The following is a 10,506-nucleotide window of genomic DNA, read 5'->3' on the forward strand; positions in this document are numbered from 1 at the left end:
AGCTCTACCCCCAAGATATTTTTGGAAAAGCCATGTGATTAAATCGTAGAGACCCTTTCACAAATATCATCTTAAAGATGTTGTTTCCAAAGCAACAAAAGTCGCTATTTATAAGGACAATAGCTTTACGTTCTTCATCAAGGATTGGTGGTTACTTCTGGTGCGTTCCAACGCACTAGCATCGTCGCGACTCCAATGGGAAATCAATCAGAATTTTGAGCACGCAGTGAGCATCTCACCTGCTTCATTTTCAAGTGTGTGTGTGTGTGTGTGTGTATATATGTGTGAGAGAGTAACTGTCAAATAGATAGCGATAGAGAGAGAGAGAGAGAGAAAGAGAGAGAAAGAGAGCGCGAGAGAGAGAGAGAGAGAGAGAGAGAGAGAGAGAGATAGAAAGAGAGAAAGAGAGAGAGAGAGAGAGCGAGAGAGAGAGAGAGAGAAAGAGAGAAAGAGAGAGAGAGCGCGAGAGAGAGAGAGAGAGAGAGAGAGAGAGAGAGAGAGAGAGAGAGAGAGAGAGAGAGAGAGAGAGATTCAGCACAACCTGCAGCTCCAGGCGCGTCGTAGCGTTGGCCAGGGCTTGCATATCCCGCTGTGCTTTCACACTATAGCTTCAAATCATGACACCAACAAATTTGACGCATATAGATTGTTCAGTTCAGATGCCATAATAAACTCATCAGGCCTATATTTAATTAGACGCTGTTTAGCATTTGATTGTGATTGCCTATCACAGATTGTGGTCCTCTGTAGCTCAACTGGTAGAGCACGGCGCTTGTAACGCCAAGGTAGTGGGTTCGATCCCCGGGACCACCCATACACAAAAATGTATGCACGCATGACTGTAAGTCGCTTTGGATAAAAGCGTCTGCTAAATGGCATATAATTTATAGATTATTGCATTGTAACATGTGTTAGTCATCATATACTAATGCTAATCCTAATCTCTCTCATATAGTCTCTGCACCGTTAATCCAGCAAGGCCATTTGGATTTAAAGTGAAGTTATCCATCCTACAACAGTATCCATTTGAAATTGTATGGTCAGATCCTCTAAAACCATGAATAAATCATGTCATTTATAAATGACTTATTTGCGATAATATTTCAGATCTTGCTGCGCTCTCTGTACTTTTATACTTTTGGTTTCTTCTCTCATTAAATATCTCATTAAATATATTGTGCAATACATATGTCCATATTTTCACGATCAGTAGACTTGATCAAATGAACATACTTTACAGTTTAGTTCAGACATTACAATGATCTGTAGACTGTATTGTATTTGATAAGTGACTATTTGTTGTAAACCTAACCAATAGACAAACAATGTGCAATTGATAACAGTGATAGTGATTATTCACATACAAAGCACAGGGCACTTCACCACCACCAGTTTACAACATCGACCAAAATCCCTTGAGTGTACTGTAGCGAACGGAGAGGCACTCTACGCATCGCGACAATAGGGTTAAATCACCTCGTGGGAATTGTAACGTGGCTCATATAGCGAGGAAAGCTATGCTCCCCCCTCCGAACCGGAAGCCACGTCCCCGTGTTTCAACTACTTAGCCCACTTACACGTCCAGGCCGTTCGTTCTGATGGCCTCACTGGTGCCATTCCACTTCTGACACCAATGTAGCGAATCACTACAATACAAAATAATAAATACAGTCATGCCTCTAAACAAACAAACACACACACTCTCTCTCTCTCTCTCTCTCTCTGAAGTGCATCCTGGTTCATATAAGAGCATTGTTCCATAGATAACATAGTGCAGTGCTCAGTTGGGTTGGCTGTCAACATCTGTTTTCTGTGGGAACACATGCAGCCTTAACCCTGGAAGGCCAGATGGAAGGTTTAGAACAACGTTAAACAAGCCCTATTCTGTTTTCACCAACTCAGGTTGGACAGGACAAATATACCATCCATCCAAATAATCAAAGTTTTGTTGTTCATTTGTTGTGTTTTCATGTCATTTAAAGGCACTTTGAAGGACTAGTTTCAGGTTCAATACAAAGATAACTGGATCCAATTAAATAATGGTAAATATATATTCTATGTGAAATATGAACTTTACTGCCATGCCAATCGAAGTTGTTAGGAATTTGATAACTAAACATACTTCTGATAATGCCATGTTGTTGTGCTGTATAGGAGATGTGTACACATCCTGTGCCATTCCTATTAGACTTACTAGAGTGTGAATCAGCCAGCTCTTAGGATCTCACCCTGTGCATAATTAACTTTTTAATGACATTACATGGTCTGTTACACAACAGTAGACACGTGGTCTTATTGTCACCCACATTCCAATTAAAAGTGCACAGATCTGAAAAAGAACATATTTTTTTGGGACAGCAAAAATAATGTACCATCTATAAAACCTGTAGAAACATCTAGAAATGCACTGTCCCAAAAGAATGTAGAATAGATGAGTAAATGTACAGAAAATATACAATGCATACACATAACAGAAGATGGTCTTCTTTCCAATGAGACATCTTATTACAGTAGTAATCGGTCCATGTGAAAGGTTTTAAGATATTCAATGACCAATGGCAGATTGAATCCCCTGAGGTCATGATGTCAGAGAAGTCCAGGATTAATTGTATTCTGCATGCAGCATAGAATGAGTAATATACATTGGCACTTTCTTAGTTATTATATGTGACCCCACCAAAATAGGATTAAACTCACACTTTTCAAAGTGTTGATAAACTTACACCCCAAGACTGTTGGGTCACTAACACCATGGGTTTTGCAAATTCCGACTTAAATGAATACTTTATTAGAGCTGATGCTGTTACACTTTAATAATATAATAATATAATAATAATATAACTTTCTCAGTGTTAACATCTATGGTGTTACAGTAACTAGTTTTGGGGTGTTGGTTTAACACTGTAGGATGTAAAGCATTATTTGCATATTTATTTCCCAGGGTGCCTATTGAGTGAATTTTAGAGGTACCAGTACCACCCATGACTGTGTTTTCTAGTGACAGAGACATGGTTGTTGCATTCGATGGCTCTCAGTCCTGTAGCCTTCACCAAGTGAGTGCCTAAGTTAATATGATAAAAATGTAATTATTTATTATATGACAATGCATTACTTTTTTTGACAATACCATGCTTCGACAGTCTAGTTTTACCATAGCACAGTGGTCTGAAACTCCTGGTTTGCAGGCCACTTTGGCAAGTCATATTATGCTGCCTTGCAAAGTGTTATATTATTCCTATTGGAATCCAGCCAGAGTTAGGTAGTGATGTTACGTTTGATTCTGGAGCTCCAAGGCATGCATCAAAATCGCTAAGCAGTTAACTTCGAAGCAGTGTGCCGATGCGTGTATCACTTTATCAGAAGTATGTCATCACTGATGTCCGAAGCTTCATTTGATCACGTGCTTTTTCAAACCGTGTGCAAAAAATGCGAGATCCCATTGATTTCGCAGAGGTTCCGGTGCTTTTTTCAATTCTGCTTTCAAACACCAACCTCTACTGGACACTGTACTAACAAATATAGTTAGGATTTTGGACAAAAAGGTTCACCTGACTGGTAGCTTAGCAGGTAGAGTAGGGAACTATGGAACGTTTAGAGACATGAGGGTAGAAGGTCAAATCCTATTGAAGGCACAATATTTTGAAAATTGTTTTATGTTGAAACCACACTTTCTGCACTGTTGTTCAAATATTTTGTTTTATTTAATATAGTATAAGCTTCTGTCTTAAGCATTCTAAACAATGCCATAGATTCAGTTTTGAAAAGTAGTAAACCTGAAGGCAAAAAAGGGAAGCATGATGTAAGATGGAAACCTGGTATTCAACTGATTATTTAAAGGCGACTAAAGCCAATTACTTACCGCTGCACCACAAACTTTTAATGAAAACAGTGGAGAAAAAAAAGAAGATAATCACATGCTGCTATTTATTGCTGACCAGCAGGTGTCACTAATATGTATTGTGAACAGATAATGAAGCTCCGAGTAATGAACCGTTTTCGACACAATTTGGTGAAAGCGGCGAAGCCTTCAGAGAGCCTCGGTTTCCCATCACTAGAGTTAGGAAATCCAACAATTTGAACTTTTAATCACCCGCAATCTGCAGTTAGAATGACTGCCAAGGTAGAGAAGATTGATAAATGGGACTAAACCATGTAAACTGACATAACCATCTCAATAATGGGTGAAATAAGTCCAACCAATTACAGATTGGATTAGTTAAGAATGTTTTTATTTATCTTTGTGTAATATAAGATCAACTAATCAATCAATGTGCATGCAGAAACATACATTTTAAAACAAACTATTCTAAAAAGCAACCTGCAACAAAGAAATGTGAATTATGTGGATTATAGTTCATGGACATTTTCGTAGGGTTTGATACATTTTTCGTAAGGGAAAATCAAGACTGAAAATTCAAAGTAGAAATTACAAACTTCAGAAGCCTTTTTGAATGTCAAATACATTACAAGTTTGAATTCCTGCATTGCAGGAATGTTCTCCTGCAACAGAGTGATCAAATTAAGATCCTTAATCTGTACTGGTATCCAAGAGGCTGGTGACTGAGCATTCAATATGTCGAATTCATACTTTACCATGCTATGCCCTTGACATATCTCACTGGTTGTAGAAGATCGACTGTGAATCAGATTAGGTGCGAATATAAGGGGGAAATAAGTAGTATTTTATATGAAGGTCACAGTGGCATTGCTTTTAGTTGCTGTGAGGCAGTCTGTCCACAGAGACCATAAACAAAAAATGTTTTAAGTCTTCTAGAGATTGTTGTTTTGTGAGGTTCACTTTCACCTGATGGCCTGTAATTGGTCAAGGGCAATTTCACAGCTGTCTGATTCCCTCCCAAGATTGGCCAGGTCACAAGAAGCCCACAAAGGAGGAAAAACTGAAAATGTCTTCTCCTGCCTTTCCATGACTTTTGCTGTCCTTATACAGTGTATGCCTGCTTGCTCCTGCTTTAGGCTGGCCTCAGATCCTTACGACGGATATTATATGTATTTGTGCGCACCTCCAACATGTATGATATGTACTAATGGTCTGGTTACTTAAGACAGAAACGAAAGTAGGGAGGTTGGTCGGGGAGGATGGGTGTGCGTGTAATGCAACCGTCTAGCAATCCAAAGGTTGAGTTGCGTCGGATACAACTGTCGAATTTTAGCTAACCCTTCCCCTTCCTAACCTTAAACGAATTATCCTTACCTTTTACTAAAATTATCCTAACCAGCCTGGTCTCAGAGAAAGACATACAGACCCCTTCACTTTTTCCACATTTTGTTATGTTACAGCCTTATTCTAAAATGTGTTAAATATATTTTTTCCCCTCATCAATCTGCACACAATATGCCATAATGACAAAGCAAAAATATGTTTTTAGAAATGTTTGCAAATGTATAAAATAAAAAAACTGAAATAGTACATTTACATACGTTTTCAGACTCTTTACTCAGTAGTTTGTTGAAGCACCTTTGGCAGCGATTACAGCCTTGAGTCTTCTTGGGTATGACGCTACAAGCTTGGCACACCTGTATTTGGGGTTTTCATCAAGGATCTCTCTGTACTTTGCTATGTTCATCTTTCCCTCAATCCTGACTAGTCTCCCAGTCCCTGCCACTGAAAAACATCCCCACAGCATGATGCAAACTCCAAGCGGGCAGTCATGTGCCTTTTACTGAGGAGTGGTTTCTGTCTGGCCACTCTACCATAAAGGCCTGATTGGTGGAGTGCTGCAGAAATGGTTATCCTTCTGGACGGTTCTCCCATCTCCACAGAGGAACTCTGAAGCTCTGTCAGAGTGACCATCGTGTTCTTGGTCACCTCCCTGACCAAGGCCCTTCTCCCCCGATTGCTTAGTTTGGCCAGGTGGCCAGCTCTAAGAGTCTTGGTGGTTCCAAACTTCTTCCATTTAAGAATGATGGAGGCCAGTGTGTTCTTAGGGACCTTCAATGCTGCAGAAATGTTTTGGTACCCTTCCCCAGATCTGTGCCTCGACACAATCCTGTCTCGGAGCTCTACGGACAATTCCTTCGACCTCATGGCTTGGTTTTTGCTCTGACATGCACTGTCAACTGTGGGACCTTATATAGACAGGTGTGTGCCTTTCCAAATCATGTCCAATCAATTGAATTTACCACAGCTGGACTCCAATCAAGTTGTAAAAACATCTCAAGGATGATCAATGGAAACAGGATGCACCTGAGCTAAATTTTGAGTCTCATTGCAGGTAGTCCTGTGTAGCTCAGTTGGTAGAGCATCGTGCTTGCAATGCCAGGGTTGTGGGTTTGATTCCCACGGGGGACCAGTATAAAAAAAATTATGCACTCACTAACTGTAAGTCGCTCTGGATAAGAGTGTCTGCTATATTACTATAATGTAATAATAATTGCAAAGGGTCTGAATACTTATGTAAATAAGGTATTTCTGTTTATTTTTATTTTTAATACATTTGCAAAAAATTACAACAACCTGTTTTCACTTTGTTATTATGGGGTATTGTGTGTAGATTGATGAGGAACAAAATTAATTTAATCCATTTTAGAATAAGGCTATAATGTAACAAAATGTGGAAATAGTGAAGGGGTCTGAACACTTTCCGAATGCACTTTATACTAGTATATGTCCTCCGAGATGAATGATAAGTAATGTTATCCAATTCGTATATATTGTACCGCCGGGTAAGACATATGATACTATACATCCTCTAATTTGTATGATATTGTATAACCGCTATTCTATTCTTATTGTAACCAAACGTAACGTACTATATCATACTAAATGGAAGAATCAAATTAACGTACCAAATCCTGCGAATTGCCCTGAGACCACCAGCACATGTTTTTATGCCATCCGATGTTGCCTCCATGATGTAGGTGGCAAACATCCTATTCCTTGTGCCAAGATGCTCTACAGATGTATACTAGATAGTGTGAATAGATAAGCTCTGGTTGAGTAGGCCCCTGGAAAGAAGGTGACACCCCCCCTCCCTTGGTGCTAACATTTGGAAAGATTCACAGACCAGTACACTCTTACAAAAAAAAGGTGCTATCTAGAACCTAAAATATTTATTTGGCTGTCCACATAGGAGAACCCTTTGAAAAACACTTTTTGGTTCCAGATTAAACCATTTCTACAGAGGGTTCTACATGGAACCCAAAAGGTTTCTACTTGGAACCAAAAAGGGTTCTCCTATGGGGACAGCCGAAGAACCCTTTTGGAACCCTTTTTTCTTAGAGTGTAGTGCTAGTCAATGCAGTAACATTTTATTTTACAATAATGTGGTTGTTGTATGGTTGACGGGGAACCGGGATCATCCCATGTACCTTATAACCATATTACCCACTGAGCTAAAGCCTCAGGGAGCTAGAACAAGTCTACAAGGTCTCAGTCTACTGAGTCAAGGCTACCCATAATGCTAGTGTAGATCAACAAACCACCTCCATTACAGTTGTAAACATGACAGAAGACCTGTCATAAGGTGACATGTCCATCCATGATACTTTTGCTTCACTGTAGAGATGAGTGGGATATCCTCCATGATCCATCCTATGTATATGGTTCAGAAAAACATTCTCTCTCTGCATCCCAAATGGCACTCTATTCCCTATGTAGTGCACTACTTTTGACCAGGGCTAATAGGGCTCTGATCAAAAGTAGTGCACTATATAGGGAATAGGGTGCCATTTGGCACGTATCCTCTGTCCCTCTCTCTCTGTTCATTTTCTTTGTCATTAGAAATGTGGCTAGCCATCATCAGCTAGACTTGTACCCTTCTGGTGCCTGATTGCTCAATATTGAGGCAATTGAGAGACAAGATTGCTCAGTAATAGCTTGGAGAAATGTGAGCCGGGCTGAAGCGGAAAGCCATTCCACATTACATCTTATCTATATGGTCATGTTTCGTCAGCTTATAGCTGGTCTTATTGCTGGGATCTTTGATGCATCTGAACAATTCAGCTGAAGGATTAAGGGGTAGGCTATCATAAATCTTGTATTATGAACATGTGGTAACACTACGTAAAGCCTGCATGTAATGCATTGTGAGGCAGTTATAATGCATTATAAGACATGCCATGAACACGTCTTTGTTCATACACGAAAACCTTATTTTTAAACCCTCTGTATGAATTACAAATACAGTGGGGAGAACAAGTATTTGATACACTGCCGATTTTGCAGGTTTTCCTACTTACAAAGCATGTAGAGGTCTGTAATTTTTATCATAGGTACACTTCAACTGTGAGAGACGGAATCTAAAACAAAAATCCAGAAAATCACATTGTATGATTTTTAAGTAATTAATTAGCATTTTATTGCATGACATAAGTATTTGATCACCTACCAACCAGTAAGAATTCCGGCTCTCACAGACCTGTTAGTTTTTCTTTAAGAAGCCCTCCTGTTCTCCACTCATTACCTGTATTAACTGCACCTGTTTGAACTCGTTACCTGTATAAAAGACACCTATCCACACACTCAATCAAACAGACTCCAACCTCTCCACAATGGCCAAGACCAGAGAGCTGTGTAAGGACATCAGGGATAAAATTGTAGACCTGCACAAGGCTGGGATGGGCTACAGGACAATAGGCAAGCAGCTTGGTGAGAAGGCAACAACTGTTGGCACAATTATTAGAAAATGGAAGAAGTTCAAGATATATATATATATATATTTTTTCTTTAGTCATTTAGCAGACACTCTTATCCAGAGCGACTTACAGTTAGTGAGTGCATACATTTGTATTATTTTTTAATTTCATACTGGCCCCCCATGGGAAACAAACCCACAACCCTGGCATTGCAAACACCATGCTCTACCAACTGAGCTACATCCATGCCCTTCCCTGGGCCAATTGTGCGCTGCCCCATGGGTCTCCCGGTCGGAGCCTGGATCTGAACCAGGATCTCTAGTGGCACAGCTAGCACTGCCTTAGACCACTGCCCCACTCGGGAGTACACCCTTGGTCTGGGGCTCCATGCAAGATCTCACCTCTTGGGGCATCAATGATCATGAGGAAGGTGAGGGATCAGCCCAGAACTACACGGCAGGACCTGGTCAATGACCTGAAGAGAGCTGGGACCACAGTCTCAAAGAAAACCATTAGTAACACACTACGCCGTCATGGATTAAAATCCTGCAGCGCACACAAGGTCCCCCTGCTCAAGCCAGCGCATGTCCAGGCCCGTCTGAAGTTTGCCAATGACTATCTGGATGATCCAGAGGAGGAATGGGAGAAGGTCATGTGGTCTGATGAGACAAAAATAGAGCTTTTTGGTCTAAACTCCACTCGCCGTGTTTGGAGGAAGAAGAAGGATGAGTACAACCCCAAGAACACCATCCCAACCGTGAAGCATGGAGGTGGAAACATCATTCTTTGGGGATGCTTTTCTGCAAAGGGGACAGGACGACTGCACCGTATTGAGGGGAGGATGGATGGGGCCATGTATCGCAAGATCTTGGCCAACAACCTGTTAGGCCTACTGCTGCTAGGTAGCTCTCTCTCTGCTCTCTCCCTCCCCTCTGTCTGTCCTTGATTGCAGGAGTGAAGTCTGGTGTGCGGGAGTCAGGGTTCCAGCTGCAGCTCATTCACCATAATCACCTCAGCCTTTAAGACCCGGTCAAACTTGCCACTCATCGTCAGATCATAGTCAAGACTACCATGTTAGTTTCGCTGTTGACTCAACCTGCTTGTTTTCGCCCTTTGTGTTTTTGGCCTGTTCTAGTTACTTTTCTCCTGTGCCACAGATTATTGGAACCTGACTCCTGCCTCCGCTTCACTCCTGCCACCACCATCCTGCTTACCACTACCGGACCTTCCTTTTGGACTCACCACGGACACTAGGACGTTACGGTACCACTCCTGCTCTGAACCTGGATCTGTTACCCTCCCTGTTAACCTGGACTTGCTCTTCCCCTATTATTGGAAACCTGGACAAATTGAACTTTTGTAAATAAACCTGTTAAACCTTCTCTGGCTCGGTGTAGTTGTCTGCATTTGGGTTTATACCTAGTTAAATCGTGACAGTATGATCTGACCAACATGAACCCAGCAGACAGTAGCTCGGATACCACCCCAGAGTGCACTCAGATTCGGACTGCCATAGCCAATCAGGGCATTTTACTTGGCCAACATCATACCTTGTTTAAGACTATTTCTGAGAACAGTCAGGTGCTGCTTAATCAGGTTCAATTACTCACCAATCAAGTGTCTGCCCTTACTACTCAAGTTAATAATGCACCCCTCGTGCATGGCATACAAATTGCTCCTTCTCCTGCTCCGCCTGTTTTTCTTGCCCCTCCAGCCCAGATCAGAGAGCCTTTTGTTCCTGCTCCAGAGCGCTATGACGGGAACATGGGAACCTGTGGTGATTTTTTGACTCAGTGCTCGTTGGTGTTTGAACAACAGCCCCTCACCTACGCCTCCGAAAGAGCCCGTATTGCCTACCTTATCAACTCTACTAGCGGTTCCGCTCGTTCCTGGGGATCCGCGGTCTGGGAG

At 41.4% G+C, this 10,506-nt stretch overlaps 1 long non-coding RNA gene across 1 annotated transcript; it reads left to right on the forward strand.

The window, feature by feature from the left end:
* The first annotated feature begins 9,569 nt into the window (after positions 1–9,569).
* On the forward strand, positions 9,570–9,976 carry LOC311112430. Its single transcript, XR_014610874.1, has 2 exons — positions 9,570–9,668; positions 9,753–9,976. It is a non-coding gene; the product is annotated as an uncharacterized lncRNA (long non-coding RNA).
* Positions 9,977–10,506: the final 530 nt, after the last annotated feature.

This window comes from Coregonus lavaretus (genome assembly GCF_964263955.1).
Source record: "Coregonus lavaretus genome assembly, chromosome: 38".
Classification (NCBI taxonomy): Eukaryota; Metazoa; Chordata; class Actinopteri; order Salmoniformes; family Salmonidae; genus Coregonus; species Coregonus lavaretus.